Raw genomic sequence first — 23,815 nt, forward strand, 5'->3', positions numbered from 1 at the left:
TCTTCTATTACTTTCAGTGCATTTGATGTCATGTGGAGATGTTTGATCTATGTGGACTTACCTTTTTAAAAGGTGATAAAAATGGATTGATTTGCATTCTTCTACATGCTGACTTCCAGTTGAACCAGTATCTTTTGTTGAAAATGCTGTCTTTTGGCCACTGGATGGTTTTAGCTCCTTTGTCAAACATCAAGTGATCATAGGTGTGTGGGTTCATTTCTGGGTCTTCACTTCTATTTCATTGATCTACTTGCCTGTCTCTGTACCATCACCATGCAATTTTATATCACGATTGCTCTGTAATACAGTTTTCAGATGTTCTTCTATTGTTGAGAATATTTTTTGCTATCCTATTTTTTAATTATTCCATATGAATTTGCAAATTAGTCTTTCTTTTCTTTTTCTTTTTTTTTTATTAACTTGAGTATTTCTTATATACATTTCGAGTGTTATTCCCTTTCCCGGTTTCCGGGCAAACATCCCCCTACCCCTTCCCCTTCTTTATGGGTGTTCCCCTCCCCATCCTCCCCCCCCTTGCCGCCCTCCCCCCAACAATCTATTTCACTGGGGGTTCAGTCTTAGCAGGACCCAGGGCTTCCCCTTCCACTGGTGCTCTTACTAGGATATTCATTGCTACCTATGAGGTCAGAGTCCAGGGTCAGTCCATGTATAGTCTTTAGGTAGTGGCTTTGTCCCTGGAAGCTCTGGTTGCTTGGCATTGTTGTACATATGGGGTCTCGAGCCCCTTCAAGCTCTTCCAGTTCTTTCTCTGATTCCTTCACTGGGGGTCCTGTTCTCAGTTCAGTGGTTTGCTGCTGGCATTCGCCCCTGTGTTTGCTGAATTCTGGCTGTGTCTCTCAGGAGCAATCAACATCCAGCTCCTGTCGGCGTGCACTTCTTTGCTTCATCCATCTTGTCTAATTGGATGGCTGTATATGCATGGGCCACATGTGGGGCAGGCTCTGAATGGGTGTTCCTTCTGTGTCTGTTTTAATCTTTGCCTCTCTATTCCCTGCCAATGGTATTCTTGTTCCCCTTTTAAAGAAGGAGTGAAGCATTCACATTTTGATCATCCGTCTTGAGTTTCATTTGTTCTAGGCATATAGGGTAATTCAAGCATTTGGGCTAATAGCCGCTTATCAATGAATGCATACCATGTGTGTTTTTCTGTGATTGGGTTACCTCACTCAGGATGATATTTTCCAGTTCCAACCATTTGCCTACGAATTTCATAAAGTCATTGTTTTTGGTAGCTGAGTAATATTCCATTGTGTAGATGTACCACATTTTCTGTATCCATTCCTCTGTTGAAGGGCATCTGGATTCTTTCCAGCTTCTGGCTATTATAAATAAGGCTGCTATGAACATAGTGGAGCACGTGTCTTTTTTTATATGTTGGGGCATCTTTTTGGTATATGCCCAAATTATTCTTTCTAATTCTATCAGGAACTGAATTTGAATTTTGGTGGGGATTGCATTGAATCTGTACATTGTTTTAGGAAAGATAGCCATTTTTAATATATTAATCCGGCCAATCCTTGAGCATGGAAAATCTTTCCATTTTCTGAGATCCTCGATTTCTTTCTTTAGAAACTCAGAGTTCTTGTCATACAGATCTTTCATTTGCTTGATTAGAGTCACACCAAGGTATTTTCTATTATTTGTGTCTATTGTGAAGGGTGTTGCTTCACTAATTTCTTTTTCAGCCTCTTTATCCTTTCAGTTGAGAAAGACAATTTATTTGTTTGAGTTAATTTTACATCCAGCCACTTTGCTGAATTTGTTTATCAGGTTTAGGAGTTCTCTGGTAGAAATTTTGGGGTTACTTAAGTGTACTGTCATCTGCAAACAGTGATATTTTGATTTCTTCCTTTTTCCAATTTACATCCTTTTGATCTCTTTTTGTTGTCTAATTGCTCTACCTAGTACTAGAATTACTATATTGAAAAGGTAAAAAGAGTGTGTGCAGCCATGGTAGTCCTTAATTTTAGTGGGATTGATGCAAATTTCTCTCCATTTAGTTTGATATTGGCTACTGGTTTGCTGTATATTGCTTTTACTATGTTTTTATTTTTAATTTTGTTAATTTGGATACTGTCTCAGTGCCCTGTGTTTAGTCTTACTAAGGGTTTACTCTAGCTTGTTGATTTTTCTCAAAGTATCAGCTCCTGGTTTTGTTGATTCTTTGTAGAGTTCTTTATGTCTCTACATGTTTGATTTCAGCTCTGAGTTTGATAATTTCCTGCTGTCTACCCCTCTTTGGTGTATTTGTTTCTTTTTGTTCTACTGCTTTTGGTTGTAGGTATGCTTTTGTTCTAGGTGTGCTGTCAAGCTGTGAGTGTATGCTCCTTTCAGTTTTTTTTTTCAAATGGTGTTTTAGCCATTTTCATCAGTCCATGCAGCTCACGGAGGAGTAGTGTCTCCTAGTGTCTTGCTGCGATTGGTTGCGTGTTGAGCAGTCGCTAAGTGAGGGTCCTTAATCTAAGAAGGTTACAAGTGTGGACCCGATCCTTGATTTCTTTTTTTTTTTTAATTTATTTAATACGTAATGATAATTCTTTGGTTTCCGGGTAAACATCCCCCTCCCCCCTCCCCTTCCTAATGGGTGTTCCCCTCCCAACCATCCCCCCATTGCCACCCTCCCCCCAACAGTCTAGTTCACTGGGGGTTCAGTCTTAGCAGGATCCAGGGCTTCCCCTTCCACTGGTGCTCTTACTAGGATATTCATGGCTACCTATGAGGTCAGAGTCCAGGATCAGTCCATGCATAGTCTTTAGGTAGTGGCTTAGTCCCTGGAAGCTCTCGTTGCTTGGCATTGTTGTACATATGGGGTCTCAAGCCCCTTCAAGCTCTTCCAGTTCTTTCTCTGATTCCTTCAACGGGGGTCCTATTCTCAGGTTAGTGGTTTGCTGGTGGCATTCGCCTCTGTATTTGCTGTATTCTGGCCGTGTCTCTCAGGAGAGATCTACATCCGGCTCCTGTCGGTCTGCACTTCTTTGCTTCATCCATCTTGTCTAATTGGGTGGCTGTATATGTATGGGCCACATGTGGGGCAGGCTCTGAATGGGAGTTCCTTCAGTCTCTGTTTTAATCTTTGCCTCTCTCTTCCCTGCCAAGGGTATTCTTGTTCCCCTTTTAGAGAAGGAGTGAAGCATTCACATTTTGATCATCCGTCTCGAGTTTCATTTGTTCTAGGCATCTAGGGTAATTCAAGCATTTGGGCTAATAGCCACTTATCAGTGAGTGCATACCATGTATGTCTTTCTGTGTTTGGGTTAGCTCACTCAGGATGATATTTTCCAGTTCCAACCATTTGCCTACGAATTTCATAAAGCCGTTGTTTTTGATAGCTGAGTAATATTCCATTGTGTAGATGTACCATATTTTCTGTATCCATTCCTCTGTTGAAGGGCATCTGGGTTCTTTCCAGCTTCTGGCTATTATAAATAAGGCTGCGATGAACATAGTGGAGCACGTGTCTTTTTTATATGTTGGGGCATCTTTTGGGTATATGCCCAAGAGAGGTATAGCTGGATCCTCAGGCAGTTCAATGTCCAATTTTCTGAGGAACCTCCAGACTGATTTCCAGAATGGTTGTACCAGTCTGCAATCCCACCAACAATGGAGGAGTGTTCCTCTTTCTCCACATCCTTGCCAGCATCTGCTGTCACCTGAGTTTTTGATCTTAGCCATTCTCACTGGTGTGAGGTGAAATCTCAGGGTTGTTTTGATTTGCATTTCCCTTATGACTAAAGATGTTGAACATTTCTTTAGGTGTTTCTCAGCCATTCGGCATTCCTCAGCTGTGAATTCTTTGTTTTGCTCTGAACCCCATTTTTTAATAGGGTTATTTGTCTCCCTGCGGTCTAACTTCTTGAGTTCTTTGTATATTTTGGATATAAGGCCTCTATCTGTTGTAGGATCGGTAAAGATCTTTTCCCAATCTGTTGGTTGCCGATTTGTCCTAACCACGGTGTCCTTGCCTTACAGAAGCTTTGCAGTTTTATGAGATCCCATTTGTCGATACTTGCTCTTAGAGCATAAGCCATTGGTGTTTTGTTCAGGAAATTTTTTCCAGTGCCCATGTGTTCCAGATGCTTCCCTAGTTTTTCTTCTATAAGTTTGATTGTATCAGGTTTGATGTGGAGGTCCTTGATCCACTTGGACTTAAGCTTTTTACAGGGTGATAAGCATGGATCGATCTGCATTCTTCTACATGTTGACCTCCAGTTGAACCAGCACCATTTGCTGAAAATGCTATCTTTTTTCCATTGGATGGTTTTGGCTCCTTTGTCAAAAATCAAGTGACCATAGGTGTGTGGGTTCATTTCTGGGTCTTCAATTCTATTCCATTGGTCTATCTGTCTGTCTCTGTACCAATGCCATGCAGTTTTTATCACTATTGCTCTGTAATACTGCTTGAGTTCAGGATAGTGATTCCCCCTGAAGTCATTTTATTGTTGAGGATAGTTTTAGCTATCCTGGGTTTTTTGTTATTCCAGATGAATTTGCAAATTGTTCTGTCTAACTCTTTGAAGAATTGGATTGGTATTTTGATGGGGATTGCATTGAATCTGTAGATCGCTTTTGGTAAAATGGCCACTTTTACTATATTAATCCTGCCAATCCATGAGCATGGGAGATCTTTCCATCTTCTGAGGTCTTCTTCAATTTCTTTCTTCAGTGTCTTGAAGTTCTTATTGTACAGATCTTTTACTTGCTTGGTTAAAGTCACACCGAGGTACTTTATATTATTTGGGTCTATTATGAAGGGTGTCGTTTCCCTAATTTCTTTCTCGACTTGTTTCTCTTTTGTGTAGAGGAAGGCTACTGATTTATTTGAGTTAATTTTATACCCAGCCACTTTGCTGAAGTTGTTTATCAGCTTTAGTAGTTCTCTGGTGGAACTTTTGGGATCACTTAAATATACTATCATATCATCTGCAAATAGTGATATTTTGACTTCTTCTTTTCCGATCTGTATCCCCTTGACCTCCTTTTGTTGTCTGATTGCTCTGGCTAGAACTTCAAGAACTATATTGAATAAGTAGGGAGAGAGTGGGCAGCCTTGTCTAGTCCCTGATTTTAGTGGGATTGCTTCAAGTTTCTCTCCATTTAGTTTAATGTTAGCAACTGGTTTGCTGTATATGGCTTTTACTATGTTGAGGTATGGGCCTTGAATTCCTATTCTTTCCAGGACTTTTATCATGAAGGGGTGTTGAATTTTGTCAAATGCTTTCTCAGCATCTAATGAAATGATCATGTGGTTTTGTTCTTTCAGTTTGTTTATATAATGGATCACGTTGATGGTTTTCCGTATATTAAACCATCCCTGCATGCCTGGGATGAAGCCTACTTGATCCTGGTGGATGATTGTTTTGATGTGCTCTTGGATTCGGTTTGCCAGAATTTTATTGAGTATTTTTGCTTCGATATAGATAAGGGAAATTGGTCTGAAGTTCTCTTTCTTTGTTGGGTCTTTGTGTGGTTTAGGTATAAGAGTAATTGTGGCTTCATAGAAGGAATTCGGGAGTGATCCATCTGTTTCAATTTTGTGGAATAGTTTGGATAATATTGGTATGAGGTCTTCTATGAAGGTTTGATAGAATTCTGCACTAAACCAGTCTGGACCTGGGCTCTTTTTGGTTGGGAGACCTTTAATGTCTGCTTCTATTTCCTTAGGAGTTATGGGGTTGTTTAACTGGTTTATCTGTTCCTGATTTAACTTCGGTACCTGATATTTGTCTAGGAAATTGTCCATTTCCTGTAGATTTTCAAGTTTTGTTGAATATAGGCTTTTATAGTAAGATCTGATGATTTTTTGAATTTCCTCTGAATCTGTAGTTATGTCTCCATTTTCATTTCTGATTTTGTTAATTTGGACACACTCTCTGGGTCCTCTCATTAGTCTGGCTAAGGGTTTATCTATCTTGTTGATTTTCTCAAAGAACCAACTTTTGGTTCTGTTGATTCTTTCTATGGTCCTTTTTGTTTCTACTTGGTTGATTTGAGCTCTGAGTTTGATTATTTCCTGCCTTCTACTCCTCCTGGGTGTATTTGCTTCTTTTTGTTCTAGAGCTTTTAGGTGTGCTGTCAAGCTGCTGACATATGCTCTTTCCTGTTTCTTTCTGCAGGCACTCAGCGCTATGAGTTTTCCTCTTAGCACAGCTTTCATTGTGTCCAATAAGTTTGGGTATGTTGTACCTTCATTTTCATTAAATTCTAAAAAGTTTTTAATTTCTTTCTTTATTTCTTCCTTGACTAGGTCATCATTGAGTAGAGCATTGTTCAATTTCCACGTATATGTGGGCATTCTTCCCTTATTGTTATTGAAGACCAGTTTTAGGCCGTGGTGGTCTGATAGCACGCATGGGATTATTTCTATCTTTCTGTACCTGTTGAGGCCCGTTTTTTGACCAACTATATGGTCAATTTTGGAGAAAGTACCATGAGGAGCTGAGAAGAAGGTATATCCTTTTGCTTTAGGATAGAATGTTCTATAAATATCTGTTAAGTCCATTTGGCTCATGACTTCTCTTAGTCTATCTACGTCTCTGTGTAATTTCTGTTTCCATGATCTGTCCATTGATGAGAGTGGGGTGTTGAAATCTCCCAGTATTATTGTGTGAGGTGCAATGTGTGTTTTGAGCTTTAGTAAGGTTTCTTTTACGTATGTAGGAGCCCTTGTATTTGGGGCATAGATATTTAGGATTGAGAGTTCATCTTGGTTGATTTTTCCTTTGATGAACATGAAGTTTCCTTCCTTATCTTTTTTGATGACTTTTAATTGAAAATTGATTTTATTTGATATTAGAATGGCTACTCCAGCTTGCTTCTTCTGACCATTTGCTTGGAAAGTTGTTTTCCAGCCTTTCACCCACTCAGAGCTATGAATTTTCCTCTTAGCACTGCTTTCATTGTGTCCCTTAAGTTTTGGTATGTTGTGCCTTCATTTACTTTACATTCTAAAAGTTTTTAAATTTCTTTCTTTCTTTCTTTCTTTCTTTCTTTCTTTCTTTCTTTCTTCGTTGTCAAAGTTATCATTGAGTAGTGTTTTTCTGCTTTCTGTTTGGGCTTTCTGTTGTTGTTGTGGTTATTGAAGACCACATGAAACAAACTGGAGTAGCCATTCTAATATTGAATAAAATTGACTTTCAACCAAAAGTTATCAAAAAATTTAAGGGGGGACAATTCATACTTATCAAGGAAAAACCTACCAAGATGAACTCTAAATTCTATATATCTATGCTCCAAATGAAAGGGCACCCAGATTCATAGAAGAAACTTAATTAAAGCTCAAAGCAGACATTGAGCCACACACAATAATAGTGGGAGACTTCAACACCCCACTCTCATGAGTGGACAGATCATGGAAACAGAAACTAAACTGGGACACAGTGAAACTCACAAAAGTTATGAAACAAATTGATTTAACATATCTATAGAATATTTCATCCTAAAACAAAAGAATATACCTTCTTAGCACCTCATGTCACTTTCTCCACAAATTGTTCCAAAACAGGCCTCAACAGATACAAAAAGATTGAAATAATCCCATGTATCCTATCAGATCACCATGGACTAAGGAATAGATTCTTAATCGAGATATCATCTATATCAGTTTATCCTATGGCTATGTATGTGGAGGATTGCTTTTATTGTTAATTGATGCGGAAAATCAAAAATAAACTCACCGTTTGTGACATCATTTTATATATTGGCAGTCTTGAACTGTATAGCCATGTTGAGTCCATAAAGACTTTTAAAAATAAGAATATCAATTTCTGTACACTATATTAAAATACCACAGTTATATAAATCTATTTATAGTGTTATGCATACTAATAAACTATGATATTGGGAAAGCTCTCATGCTGTGCATGGCATTATCTCTTTAGAGAAATAAATGAAACACAGATCTTAAAAAATCTTAGCTTTTATCACTGTGTTGGGAGATGAATGATGATCTTACAGTCTTTCATATTTCATTGATTTAACTAATTAAAAAGATCATGGGTTACTTTTAATATCAGATAAATATGGTCTGTAATTTTAAAGAAACATTTTTGTCATTTTAATTCTTACATTTATCCAACAAGAATATTATTATTAGCTAATTTATTCACCATTTTTTTGAGAAAGTTACTTCTCATTGCTAGAGACAGGATAATATCATAAACCTATCACTTCTGTAACTGTTGTTTCAGAGGTTAATTATTCTGTTGTCTATAGTAATTACCTTTTTCATGCAGTTAGTCCTTGTAAGTTTTTTGCTGCAATTCATGATGAAATCTTTGTATTCAGACTCATTTTAATTCATAACCACCATTATTTAAATGATACAATTAAAATTAGAACAATTGAGTTTTAATTTAATATTCAAATTTTTAGAAATGAAAATCCTAACAATTTTAGAACTTATTATTTCAATGCACAAGACTGTATTCTGTACCCTTGAAAAGCTTTATTATCTTTTTAAACTTGGTTTATATTTTAGAAAAGGAAATTATATTTTTGTCTCAGTTGCCAACTAATTTTGTAGGACAAATAACTAAGTTGAACTTATCATGTGCCCTTGCTGTTATTACTTACAGGGGATCATTTAAATTCATTTAAAGAGTTATGATCATTTTAACTAAACAAACTAATATTAAATGCAATTAATAATTAAATGTAATTTATAAACTGGTGAGCAAAGTTTTCATGCAAATTAGGTAACTATGTCCATAAACTTAGATTCCACTTTTAAATAAAATTAGTAGCATTTTGATGTCTTTTCCCTGAAAACTACTGAATTCTCTTAGATTTTTTTCTAGAAATTTACATATATAATTTATTTACCAATGGAGTTATTTTCATTTTGTTAATATATATGTGGATGACAATAAAATATGCTATATTGGTTTAGTTTTTATTAAGATAACCTTTTATTGTTTATTCAGGGAATCCGTTACTTTAAGATTCATGTCTTTATTAAAAATTAAATTTAGATAAATGTTATTTTCAATTGCTTTCCCATTTGAGCTTATTATGAGAGTAGAATTAAGCTATTGTTTCCCTTGTGTTATTGTTTGTTTTAAAATATGCATTATATTTATTATTTATTATTGGATATTTTATTTATTTACATTTCAAATATTATCCCCTTTCTTGGTTTTCCCTTACAAACTCCCTATCCTATTGTCCCTCGCCCAGCTTCTTTGAGGGTGCTCCCCTACCCATCTACTTACTCCTCCCTCACACCCTGGTATTTACCTACAGTGGAGCATCCAGCCTTCGCAGGCAGGACCAAGGGCCTCTCCTTCCACTGATGCCAGATAATGCCATCCACTGCTACATATAGTGCATTATATTTTAATTAATTAACTAGTTAATTAATTAATTAATTTGTATACACACCTCTCCTGGTTCCCCATACCAGAGTTTTTCACACCATTGCCCATCCCCTTCACCTCTGTTAGGGTCCCTTGCCCCGCCCCTATCCCTCTTCTCTAATGTATCAAGTCTCTACAGGATTAGGCATCCTCTCACACTGGGACCAGACAGTCCTTTTATTAATCTTTTCTTTTTTAAAAATATTTTATTTGATATTTTATGTATGTATATTTCAAATATTATCCCCTTTCTCTGTTCTCCTCTCTCCCCTACCACTCCCCCTTCTTCTATGAGGATGCTGCCCCTCCCAACCACCCACTCCTTTTGTTACTCTTAATACATTAATGACATTTTATTTTCCATTAGTGTCAAATGCCCTTCAATGATGTTTATTTTTCTTGTACGTTTAAAACTTCAATTGTATATTTACACAGTCAGGTTAAATGACCATGAACAAATGTACTGTGAGTCTTAATGCATCATTTTATTTTCTGGAAGACAGGATAAATTTTCCTTTAAACAAACAAACTAAGGCTTATAATTTTAAATTTTGCATATATTTTATGCGTATATTTTATTCTGACATAATTTTTTTCAAATTTAAATTAAATGAATTTATTTTAACTGCTAGCAGTACAGAATTCTTACTGAAAAACAGCATGCTTGCTCGTCAAAGTGAGCTAAAGGAAGTGTTTATAAAGTGGATATCAAAGGTATATCTTACAATTATTTATAGAATCCATTGCTTACCAAGAAAATTGTTTTACTCCACTCAGCTGTTTCTCTCCTCTATTGAATAGTAATAAAAAGACCACCTCATCTCAGTCCTACAGCTATAAGTGACTTTACAAAAGCAGCAATCAAGAATATCATTATCCTCTTTTGTATTGACGCAGACCGTATTTATTTTTACCGTATTTGTATGAGCCTCAAATAATAGAAGGTATTACTGTGAAAAACAAAACTGCCCCATTCAAGATGAACCCCATAATTCGTTCAAAATTATCCCCAAACATACAATAAATCCTAAAATCTAATTCCAACAAGGCAACGTAGTGAAGTTAAATGTCTTCCCCAGAACAAAGTAGAAGTAATAGAAGACTTCCAGAATCATACTAAATTGTAACTTCTGTCCAAATATGTAAGTGTATACTTAGTCAAGAATAGAACTATACAGTTGTAAATTTGGTATAAAATAATAATGTTTTATACTTATTGTAATTCCTGAGTTTTCAAACATCTTGTATTTTCTGAACACAGGTAGTAAAATAAATGTTTATATACCACTTAAATTGTTGAAAAATTACACAATAATGTCTTTTTGCTTTGGCTTTTTTATTGTGTCTTTTACATTGAAAATAGAATCTTCTTATATACAGTACATTGTGACCACAGTTTCCTGTCCACTCCTGGCTCTTCTCCACCTTCCCTCACCCCCAGATCTACTCTCTATTTCCTCTTCAGAAAAGCACAGGACAAAATAAGCCACATAAGATATAAAGCCCTCATTATATCAAGGCTGATGAAGCAATCCAGTAGGAGAAAAGTTTCAAGAGCAGGAAAACAAAGTGGGGATACGCCCACTCCCATCCTTCGGAGTCTCACAAACCACCAAGTGAAAGGCCATAACATCAATAGCCAGAGGACCTGGTGAAGGCCCATGCAGGCTCTGTTCTTGAGTTTTGATCTCTGCGAGCCCATGTGAGCCCTTATTATTTGATTTGGTGGGCCATATTCTGCTGCTGTACTCTATTCCCTTTTCTACCCCATCTTCTTTTGTTTTTCCTAATCTCTGAGGGCAGGAACCTGATGGTTCCCTCCAATATAGACTCTCTCCATAATGGCTGCTGGAGAAATCCTCTCTAATGACAACTGGACAGCGAGCCTATTCATCAAAATAACAGAATATGATTAGTAATTTTTTGAAGAAGAAGTTTTATTTGTGTAGCTTTGGCTGTCCCGGAACTTTGTCTATAGATCTGGCTGAACTTGAACTCAGAAGTCTGCCTGCCCTTGCACAATATTTTTTGATTTCCCTCCACTCCCCTCCCCTCCCCTACCCTCCCTTCCTTTCCCCTCCCTTCCCCTGCTTTCCCCTCCCCTCTCTTCTTCTTCCCTCCCCTCTACTGCCCTCCCCTCCTCTCCCCTCCCTTCCCCTTCCCATCATGTCCCTTCTCTACTAATGTATTTCTCTTTTTCATTTCCTGATCTTTCTTTCTCTTTCTTTCTTTTTTCTTTCTTTCTTTCTCTCTTTTTCTTTCTTTCTTTTCTTTCTTCTTTCTTTCTTTGTCTCTCTGTCTCTCTCTGTCTCTGTCTGTTTCTGTCTCTGCCTCTGTCTCTCTCTCTCTTTCTATTTTTTCCTCTTTTTCTCTTTTCCTCACTGTCCCTGCAATTCCTTCTCTCTTTATTTATTTTTTCTTTCCCTTTTTCTTTTTGTCCCTTTTGACATTCTTACTTGGTTCCATTCAGTCTCCAGTTCTTGTTCATCCAGGCAGTGTAAAGCATTGGCCTCAATTTAAACCAAATATTGGTTGGTCAGTCCCACAGGTTTTGTATTCCCTTTGGCTCAGCCTGTCTTCTACACAGGAAAAGTTTGAAGGTGGAGGGTTTATTTTTTTGTGTGGCAGAGTTGGTGTTCAGCTTTCTCTTTATATAACCTGCAGAGTACCTTCTCACAAAAAAGACACTATAATGTAGGAAGAAAGTTCCAAGCTCACTCCAGCTTGACCTCTCTATATTCAATGAGCTACATGGAAGTTTTCCTTGATGATGGAGCCCTCTTTTATTTTACAGAGGGAACCTGCATCAGCTTTGATTCTTTAGGGATCTCTACTGGATCTTCTTGACCATAACTCAATCAGATATAAACTACTCCTACCACTGGCAATGTTGCCTGGCTACAAAAGTTAGTCAGCAAACTCTTTATGTTCCACCACTAGGATCTCTCTCTAAGGTCACACTCATAGATTCCAGAAAATTTTCAGTGCCCTAGGTTTCCCCACTTCTGGTCCCCTGATTTCCGCTGTCGTCTCTGACACTGATCCCCACATTCATCCACCCACATCATACAACTCCTATTTCCTCTTGCTCTAAGCTTACCCATAGACTCTATTCTATTTCCTCTTCCCAGAGAGATCCATGGTTCCCTCCTATATCCTTCCTCTTTTCCTAACTATACTGTCTGTGTCTATGCATTTTAGCTTGATTATCAATTACTTGAAACCTAACATCCACTTATAAGTGAATCTATACAATGTATGCATTTCTAGGTGTGGGTTATCTAACTCAGAATAATCTATTCTACTTTATTTAACCCAGAATCTTTTCTAGTTCCGTTGATTTGCCATTAAATTTCATGTTATCATTTTTAACCACCGAGTAATACTCCATTATGTAAATGTACCACATTCTCTTTGTCCAGTCATCAGTTGAGCAATATATTGGGTATTTCCAGTTCCTGTCTATTATGAATACATTCACAATGAACATAGTTAAGCAAGTGTCCTTGTAGCATAATCAAGTGTCCTTTGGGATTATGCCAAAGAGAATTATAAGTTGGTCCTGAGTTAGATCAGTTTCCAGTTTTTGGAGGAACCTGCATATTAATTTCTATAGTGGGTGTAAAAATTTTCACTCCTACCAGCTCTACATCCTCAACAGCATGAGCTGTTACTTGTATTATTTTTCTTAGCAATTCTTACATGTATAATATGGAATTTTAGTTTTGATTTGCATTTCCCTGATGGCTAAGGATTGACAATTTCTTCAATTGTCTCACAGGCACTTGAGATTATTGTTGTGATAATAATCCGTTTAGATATGAAACCCAATTTATAATTTATATTTGTTTATTAATATCTCATTTCTTGAGTCCTTTCTGTGTTTTGGATCTTACACCTTTATTGGATGTGGAGTTAATAAAAATCTTTTCCCATTTTGTAGGCTGCACCTTGCCCTTTAGATGTTGTTCTTTGTTCTTTTAAAATAGCAATAGAATAATTTGAGTTTAATTGTTAATTTTTGAATTTGTAAAATGTTACAAAAATATTAATATTACTTTCAAAGCAAGTAGGTTTACGTTAAGTATTATATAAGTGCATATTTTAATTATGTCATTTCCATAATTTTCATTTTATTTATACTTGACTACATTGCCTTTATTCTTTATAGTGTTAAGAGATCATAATCTATTTTAAAATTGGAAAGCAGTAAGAAAATTAATCTCTGTTGTTTTTTGTTACCTTTTGCGGTTTTCCTCTTCAACTCAATTATGCTATTACTAACATATTTTTTCATGTCTATTTAACTTTTTTATGTTAATGTTTCTTTTATCTAAATTTTAGAATACATAGGTCCCTGAACTTTTAATGTTTAATCAATCAGCTTAATGCCAATATTTAATATAATATTATTTTAATTCTGATTTAATGATAATCATTTTAACTGTTTTATAATTGTGAAGACAAGAAAATCACATCCATCATTCCACAGGGGAATAGCAATAATCCATTTTGATAAAAATATGAATGAATATGACTTCCAAAAATTGATTTAAGATTACCTTCAATGATGATTTTTACCTTACTTGAACATTTTTCATTCTTAAAAATGTATATGATCCTTCAGAATTTGATACATATGTATAGTATATTTTTATTACATCTACACTACAATGTCCCCTGTTATACCAGATGTCTCAGATTTTTCGTTTGTTTGTTTGCTTGATTTTTTATTCTTCTCTCATACATCATATTAAACTATAGTTTCACATCCCTCTACTACTGTCAGTCTCTCACCACACTTCCTTTCCCCCAGATCAAGTCCTCCTCTATTTCCCTTCAAAATAATGGAGGTCTCATAAGGATATCAATGAATATGGCCTAACAAAATATAATAAGACTAGGGAGAAACCCTCATATCACATCTGGACATGGGCACCAAGTAGGAAGAAGTGGGTCCCAGGTACAGGTATAAGTCAGAGACAACCAAAATCTCAATTGCTGTGAGTACCAAAGAACTCCAAGCTACACAATATTATAAGGTATATTCAGAGGATCTAGCTCAGACCCATAGAGTGTCCATTTTTTCCCTTCAGTTTCTGCTTAGTTGATTGTGGGGTGTGTGTTATAGTAGTTTCTTCATGCCCTCTAGCTTCTACAATCCTTTCTCCCCCTCTTCTGTGGGTATCCTCTTGTTCTTCCTAATGTTTGCTATGTGTCACTCCATTTGTTTCCTTTGGTTGCTGGATGAGGCCTCTCTGATGACATTTGGACTAGGTGCCAATCAAGGAATATAGCCTAATACCATTAGAAATTATTTCATTGACTTTTTTGCTATACATATTTGATTGTATCTTTGGTTTCTGAGCTACTCTGTCTCTAACTTCTGGCCATCTAAACAGTGTCAGGCATGAGCTTCCTCTTGTGTCATGAGTTTTAATTTGGACTAGTCATATGTTGGTCACTCCTAAATGACTGGGCCTCCCTTAGTGAACACATTTTGTAGTCAGGACAGAGTGTAGGCCAAAGATTTTGTGACTGGGTTTATTTCCCAAATCCACTGCTAAGAAGTTTGCCTGGCTATAGAATATGACCAGTTCAGGCTTCATATCTGCCATTACCAGGAGACTTTCCTAGAATTACTCATATAGATTCTAGTGAATTTTAATTACATTTTCACCTCCAAAATCGTTCTCAACTCATCTCTCTCAGTACTCCATCTCTCCAGCTTTCCATGTTACTGACTTATTCCTCCTCTTTTCATCCTCACCTTCCTCAAATCCACCTACAAAATCTATTCAATTTCAACTTCCTAAGAAGAACCATAAATCCTCTCGTCCCAGTAAGCCCTCCTTGTTTTACTTAGGATCCCTGGGTCTGAGGACTGAAGCATTATTGTTCTTTACTTAACAGCTAATGTTTACTTATAAGTGAGTACATGCCATGTTTTTCTTTCTGTTATTGGGCTACATCACTCAGTATAATCACTAGTTCTGTCCATTTGTGTGCACATTTAAAGATGTCATTGTTTTTAACGACGGAGTAGTTATTTCATTGTGTAAATGTGCCAATATTTTTTATCCATTTTTTAGTTGAGGGACATCTAGGTTTTTAATAGTTTCTGCCATTAATGAGTAAAGATGCAATAAAGATGCTTGAACAGCTGTCCTTGTGGTATACTAGAGTGTTTTGGGCATATGCTCAAAAGTGATATAGTTGTGTCTTGAGGTTGAACAATTTCTAATTTGCTGAAGAAACATCATGTTGATTTTCATAGTGACTGTATTAGTTTGCACTTCTACCAGCAGTAGATGAAAAGCGTTTCTCAACTTTCAAATCCTTGCCACCATGTGCAACTCCTTGGGTTTTGATCTTAGGCTTTCTGATAGGTATAAGATGTAATCACGAAGTAGCTCTAAATTGCATTTCCCTAATGGATAAAGATTTTGAACATTTTTAAAAGTATTTTTTGCCATTTGAAATCCTCCATTGAGAATTCTCTATTTAGATATGTAACCCATTTTTAATTGGATTATTAGGTTTGTCAATAGTTTCTTGAATTCTTTATATATTTTGGATATTAGAACTCAGTCAGTTTTGGGATTGGTGAAAATCTTTTCCCATTCAGTGGGATACCATCCTTGTCTCTTGGTTGGTGTTCTCTGCCTTAAAGAAGTTTTTCAGTTTCATGAGTTCTCATTTATGGATTGTTGTACCTAGTGACTGTGCTATAGGTGTGCTGTTCAGAAAGTTATCCCCTGTGCCAGATTAATCCCCACTTTCCTTGATTCGGTTAAGTGTATCTGGTTTTATGTTGATGTATTTGATCTCCTTGGACTTAAGTTTTGCCTAGGGTGATAGGTATGGATCAATTTTTATTTTTCTATATGTTGATATTCAGTTATACCAGCACCATTTGTTGAAGATGCTCTCTTTTTTCCAATGTGTATTTTTGGCTATTTATTAAAAACCAGGTTCCATAGATGTATGGATTTCTGTTTAGTCTTCAATTTAATTCCATTGATCAACTTGAATGTTTTTATGCCTGTACCCTGCAGATTTTATTACCATTGCTCTGTAGTAGAATTTGAAATCAAGAAAAAGTATTCTAGATGTTCATTTGTTATACAGGATTGTTGTGGCTATCTTCTATTGTTTGTTTTGTTTTTTCATATGAAGCTGAGTGTTGTCCTTTCAAGACCTGTAAAGATTTGTGTTAGAATTTTGGTGTCAATTGTTTTGCATCTGTAGATTGCTTTTGTCAGGATGACAATTTTTTATGACATTAATCTGACCAATGCATCAATTTCTTCTTCAAAGACTTGAAGTTTTTGCTATATAAGTTGTTCATTTTGTTGCTTAGAATTATACCAACAATTTTTATATTATTTGTAGCTCTCATAAAGGGTGTTATTTCCCTAATTTCTTTCTCAGTATGTTTGCATATACAAAGGCTACTTACCACTTTGGTTGTTGTCATTAATCTTAAATCCAACCACTTCACTAAAGATGCTTATCAGTCTAGTGGATCCCTGATAGAATTCTGGGGATCACTGATGTATACTATCATATTGACTGCAATAAGCAATACTTTATCTTCATTTCCAATTTGTATCCCCTTGGTCTCCTTCAGATTTCTTATTTCCTTTGCTAAAATATCAATTAACATATTGATTTGGAATGAGAGAATAGACAGCCTTTACTTGTTCCTGATTGTGATGACATTGACACAATTTTTCATTTGAGTTTGCCAATTGGCATCCTGTAAATTGTCTTTATTATATTTAGACATGACCCTTGTATTCCCAATTTTTCCCAGACTATCATCATGAAGAGTGTTGGATCTTTTTCAAAGGCTTTTTGGAATCTAATGATATTATCATGCAGGGTTTTTTTTTTTTATTCAGTTTGTTTATATGATGGATTGCATTTGTGATTTTTGTATGTTGACCCACCTCTGCATCGTTGGGATAAGGCATAGTTGATCATAATGCATAATTAATTGTATTGATGTATTTTTGCTTTGTGAATATTTTACTATGAGTATTTTTACATTCATGTTAATGAGGAAAATTGGTCTGTAATTCTCTTTCTTTGTTGAATCTCTGTGTGATTTGTGTGTCAGGGTGACTGTAGCCTTATAAAATGAATTAGGAAATATTATACTTGTTTGTATTTTGTGAAGAATTTTGAGTAGTATTGGCATTATTTCTTCTTTGGAAGTCTGGTAAAAATCTGCACTAAAATATCTTGCTTGGTCTTTTATTGTTGTTACACTATTAACGACTGCTTCTATTTCCTTAGAGTTTATCGGTCTGTTTAAATTGCTTATCTAATCATTATTTAACTTTGGTAAGTGATATCTATCCATTAAATTATTTATTTCTTTTAAAGATTGAAAAATCTGATCAAGCACAGGTTTCTTTGTTTTTTGTTAGGTCCCCCTCTTTTTATCTCTGATTTGGTTAATTTGAATATTCACTTTCTCTTTTAGTTAGTTTGGCTAAGAACATGTCTGTTTTGTAGATTTTCTCAAAAACTGGTATTTAGTTGTTTTAATTCTTTGTATTCTTATGCTTCCAATTCATTGATTTCAGTACTCTGTTTGAATATTTTCTGCCATCTACTTCCCTACAGCATGTTTGTTCCTTTTTGTTATAGAGCCCTCAGGTGTGCTGTTAATTTCTAGCTGTGACCTCTCCAATTTATTTATGTATAACTTAGTGCTATGAAATTTCCCTTTAGCACCACTTTCACTGTGTTCCATAAGTTTTAGGTATGTTGGACATCCACTATCATTGAATTCTAGAAGGTCTTTAATTTCTTTCTTTACTTTTGTCCTTACCCAGCAGTCATTCAGCAGAAAGTTTGTTTATTTACTGTAAGATTGTAGGCTTTCTGTTGTTTCTATTGTTGTTTAAATTAACATTTCATCTGTGGTAATCAGATAGGACACAGGAAATTATTCCAATTTTCTTGGATCTGTTGAGATTTAGTTTATGACTATGTGGTTAATCTTGGAGAATGTTCTATGAGGTACTAAGAAGTTCCATTCTTTTGTGTTCGAGTGAAATGTTCTATAGATGTATGTTATTACTTTTTGATTCATAATGTCTGCTAGCTCCAGTATTTCTCCATTTAAATTTTGTGTGGATGATGTGTTCATTGTTGTGAATGAGATAGGAAGTCTCCCACTATCAATGTATAATTTTAGCTTTACTACTATTCATTTTCCTTACAAATGTGGGTGCCTTTTCATTTGGGGAATAAATTCTAAGAATTAGAATATTACCTTGGTGGATCTTTTCTTTGATGGATATGAAGGGTCCTTGTCTCTTGTAATTAGTTTTGGTTTGAAAACATTTTTGTTGGATATTAGAATAGCTAAAGCAGCGGGCTTTAGGTCCATTTGCTTCTACAGGCTAGGTAGGGATAATGAGTGCTCATGTCTTGATTGGAAAGCAGGAAACAGAATAAACTGGACATAATGAGGTGATATTAGCTCTGAGTTTCTACCTGTGATGATATATACTTGTTCCTAACACTAAGCCCAGCCCTGCAAGTAACACTAACCATTTGGGACTAAGAGTTAAAATTCTAAATATTAAGGGGGTTATTTCTTACTTAAACCACAACAGCACCCCCTCCTCTCAAGGTTCAGAGGTTACCTTGGAGGAGATTGTTGAAAGCCTGTAAGAACCAAAGGTAGTGAATGACTACAGAGAAAGTCTCTTTCCAGACACAAAAAGACATTTCTACATGTGAAATGATAGTGGCTAAAACTATATGCACAAGATCAGTACAAGGTCAGGCTAGACAAATCCCAGCCTCTAAGGGAAATCTTTAGAAAACCCCACTGCAAGCTAAGAAAATTAAACCCTTCCTTATAGCCACTATTGGGAGAAGGAAAATTATATTTCTAGGGATATGGACCATACACATCCCAACAGAAGTAACTGCCGGTGATTTAAGTAAGAAATGTCTCCTATAGGGTTAGGCATTTCAACACTTTATCCCCTTCATGTGCTAGCCTTTGGGAAGGTGTCATTGTTATGGTGATGCTGGAAGAAGTATGTTACAGGAGGCAGGCTTGGAGAATTAGTAGCCTTGCACATGTTCCAATTTAGTTCCCTTTTTTGTGCTTGTAAAAGATAAGAACTCTCAACTCCCTACTCGTTTTACTATTCCTGACACTTGCTGCCATACATCCTCAAGGCCCACTATACAAGAGAGGAGCTATGCTACATAATGCAAATTTGAAAAAAAACAAACAAACACACAAACCCATAACGCAGGAGGTCATAAGCCACAGGGGAGAACTTAATACTATTATATTGGGCTAGATTGATAGAGAGGCACTAAACATCCACATGAAAACATATCACACATTGTATAATGTTTAGCTGTACTGTTATGTAATTAGAAAAAAAGAAACAAATAAATATGTACATTGGCTTTCATATAAATTAAAAGTGGAAAGTTTTACTTAAACTATGTATATTTATTTATTTATTTACAACACACACACACACATACATATGTATTAATTTCGCTACTTAATAGTGTAACTTCTTACAACTTTTTCTGACATCCTTAGATCATCTTACCCTTTTCTCTCCTTCTGTATTTAGATCTCTCCTTAATTGGAACCCGACTATTCTATGTCCTCCTTCAGTTCACTTGTAACCTGCTGTTGCCCAGTCTATTGCTCTCTGACTACTAACCCACCAATGGTCTCTTTTTACTATCCTGGTTCTGATGTTTCTTCAAGTTATATACTTACATTGAAATATTGAGAGTTAGGAGCCTCTGATGAGAAAGAACATGCAGCATTTCTGTTTTATTGTCTAGATTATCTCAGTATAATTCTTATATTTAATTTATATACCTGCAGATTTCCCAACTGCATTTTTGACAGATGAATATTACTCCATACTGTATATGGACCCCATGTCCAATCATCAGTTAGGACATTTGTTATTTCTACTTCTTAGTTATTGTGAACATAGCAACAATGAATATTATTCAGAAATATTTGCAGAATGTTGAGTGTTTAGTTATATAGCAAGGAATAATAAGGTTTAGCACACCTAAAAACAAAAATCCTTATAATTTCCTTAACAGGAGATAGATGCTTTTGTTTCTTCCCCTACTACTGTAATAAAATATTCTGACAAACGTGACTTTTGTGTTTTTTGAGAGCCAAAATCTGTTTGGTCCCTAACTTTAGGTTACTGTTACTGTGACAGGGAAGTCACAGTAGTGTTAGCTTCAAAAATTTCATGATATCAAAGAGTAATGAGTGGAGGACAATGTATTAATACATTTTCAGCTTGCTGTCTCCATTTTATGTAATCCAGGATATCTGGACCAGTCAATGATCCTAAAAACAATTAAGATGGGCTTTCCTGTATCAAGTAACAGTCAAGTTGTTTCTGCACAGGCAATCTCTAAGTTATTCTTAATTTAGAATGAGATTATTGTTAATTTATTCTTAATTTATTATAGGTATGCTCATAACTTGATCCCTAAGTTGCAATTAGTTAACTAATTGATTCTAATTATCATATTAGGTATTATAAAATATGCCTTATAAATGTTTACATTATAATTAATTTTCATAACAATTCTATGTGATAGAGATAATACTTCTGTTTTCTACAAAATAGAAGGATAACAAATTTGTGTGGTTTTCAAAAAAATTCAAAGATCTAGAAATCACAGATCTGAGTCTGATTGCCATAGACACTTGAAAAAAATTACCTTTTAGGAACTCTCATGATTCAACTGTTACTTTGTTTAAACTAATTAATTGATAATTAAAATGACATGTCACTAAATATAACAGTACCCAAAATATAATGAAATAACAATGCTTAAATTTTGAGCTATAAATAATAATAAGATATACTTTCATACAATTACTTTCTTGCAAATGATGTAAGAACACCGGGTTATTTGACTTCTAGAAGTTTTGAAACAATTGAATAATTAAATTTGAAATAATTCAAATTTGTTAGTCAGTTATTAAATACAAAAATCCTTGATTTATTTTTCTCATTGCACTGTGAATTTTTGAATGAGAAATGGAGTTAAAAACCATTTTATTTCTAAGATGATTGTTGTGCTCGCCATAGTTACATGAATAATTCTTAAATTCTGTACTGCAATTCACCCATAAAGAGAAAGATCTTGTCATAAGAAATGTCCTATTTCATCATTGAAAATTTTGTCAGTTCTCTCTGAATCCTTTGGCTTTTCCCTGTAAGAAGCAGTCTCACCTATTACCTTCTTTCCTAGCATTTCTCAACATAAATGTAAATATTTGACATATAGGAGAAAATTTTGATGTAGTGTAGTATAGCATTTGAGACATTAACAGAGAAAATTGGGAACACTGCCAGAAATGAACTTTAAAAAAAGTACGGGACCATGAAAAACAAAATGAAAAGGAAAATAAATGAAGCTTATTAATTATAAAGCATGAAATATGGTTATATATGAGTGCAGGACCACCTAAGAAATTAGAAGTGGAACAAAAGAATTACCTGAAAAGCAGAAATATCTAATAGATTACCTAAGTAAAAATTAGCATCTATATCCAGCTAGTGATATATTTTTAAGCATGTTTCAACTTAATAAAATTAATAAAACAAAATACTAAATAAACAAATTTTAGTATTTTGTTATTACTAATATTAATACCTAGACATATCTGTTTCAAATTCTAAGGATAGAAATTTTAGAAAATTAAAAACAATAACTTTATATATTCAGTATTTTATTACTTTTTAGTTTATATGTTGAGAAAGAGGCAAATAATAATAAAAAGTGTGGAGACAAAGTTCCTTGCAACCCTCTGGAATTTAGTGGCTTCTAGTAATATGTAGGCTATATATAGGTAAGCACTTTTGCATTGTTCTTAGTTATTAAGGTTATTAGATAATGAGCTGCCTTAACACAGACTGCCATACTCTCACATAACTTATCTTTCTTTTTTTAATTATTTATTAGATATATTTGTTTACTTATATTTCAAATGTTACTCCCCTTCCCAGTTTCCTGTCAATAGCTCCCATTCCCTCAGGTGCTCAATATCAAATTTAAGTAAAAATTGACCACACACTTTAAGATGAATTTGAAAGGCAATTATATTTTTATGATTATTGCCATTAATAAAAAGGTGTTTCAATGGTATAAATTAAAATTTTTGATATTCTATTTTACTGTCCTTTTCTGTACATAAAACCTATAGATTTTACTGTCAGCTGTCATTGGAAACCAAGGGTAATGTTGAAATTATCCCCAAGGATGAAGTCCAAATTATGGTCATCTCAAGGAATTAAAGATTATGTGTACATGTGTGGATTGTGAAGACATGGAAGGGTAGAAAAGAATATATATATATATGTGTGTGTGTGTGTGTGTGTGTGTGTGTGTGTATATATATATTTCATCAGTTAAATGAGAGAAGTTACTTAAAAATTTATAGTTTTTAGATATCAGAAAAAGGTTTCAAATGATTGAAAGGATTACTATTTAATATATGATGATACAAAGTTATATGTTGTATGTTTATATTATATTTTGTTTTGCTATTTTATCATTTAAAAGTATTTCCTGGCAATTATAACAATAACAAATATACGTAAAAATGAGGTAATATGTATGTTAAATAACATGAAATACATGCATGTTTCCTACTGCCTCTGGCCATTATGATCATATCATTGATCTGTACTGCCTTCCAAGACCATGTTGACATCAGTATTCCATGTTTTCAACAGGAATCTTGTTGATGGTCATGATCCATGTCACACCATGAGACTTTGTTGATATTGCCAGAAGAGAAAATGTGAAGATCTTTTTCAACATTACTGCTTAAGGCCATGTTGAAATACCTGATCTATGTTATTGAGGGGATCTACGTTGATATCCCTGATCTGTACTACAACCTGAAAATAAGTTGATGCAACAGATAAATGCTCAAAACAACCAACCAAGGATGTTGATGTCAATATTTCTTGATGTAAATGGAGTATCTGTTAATATCCATGATCCCTGACAACTGAGTCCATGTTGAACTTCATGTTCAATAGTGCCTCATGGGACTATGCACATGTAAGTACTAAAACCTATAGTCGGTATTTGCTTCTGAAGAGATTGTTAATGTCAAATATCCCTAAGTCCAGCAGAATCCACATTGAAGTTCCACCCAATTAATGCTGAGCAAGCTCATATGAAGTTATATGTTATGATATATGTTATGTTGAGGTCACTGTTATCATGGCAACAGACACCATTGTGTGTCAATAATACTTAAGGCAAAGAGCTGCTATGATGTCAGGGATGCCTTCTGCCTCTTGGGAACAAATTGAGGTGAGTGTCTCTGTCAATGAAAACTTTACTGATGCTAGTTTTCCATGCCTCTGACCAAATAG

At 35.0% G+C, this 23,815-nt stretch overlaps 1 long non-coding RNA gene across 16 annotated transcripts in view; it reads left to right on the top strand.

The window, feature by feature from the left end:
- Window positions 1–23,815, top strand: part of LOC102550812 (uncharacterized) — an 80,659-nt gene that overhangs the window by 17,523 nt on the left and 39,321 nt on the right. For all 16 annotated transcript variants that reach the window (XR_005498181.2, XR_010061516.1, XR_010061518.1 and 13 more), the window contains exon 2: window positions 23,162–23,495. This is a non-coding gene — a long non-coding RNA (uncharacterized LOC102550812). The remainder of the gene's footprint in view (window positions 1–23,161; window positions 23,496–23,815) is intronic.

Source organism: Rattus norvegicus, chromosome X, assembly GCF_036323735.1.
Source record: "Rattus norvegicus strain BN/NHsdMcwi chromosome X, GRCr8, whole genome shotgun sequence".
Taxonomy (NCBI): domain Eukaryota; kingdom Metazoa; phylum Chordata; class Mammalia; order Rodentia; family Muridae; genus Rattus; species Rattus norvegicus.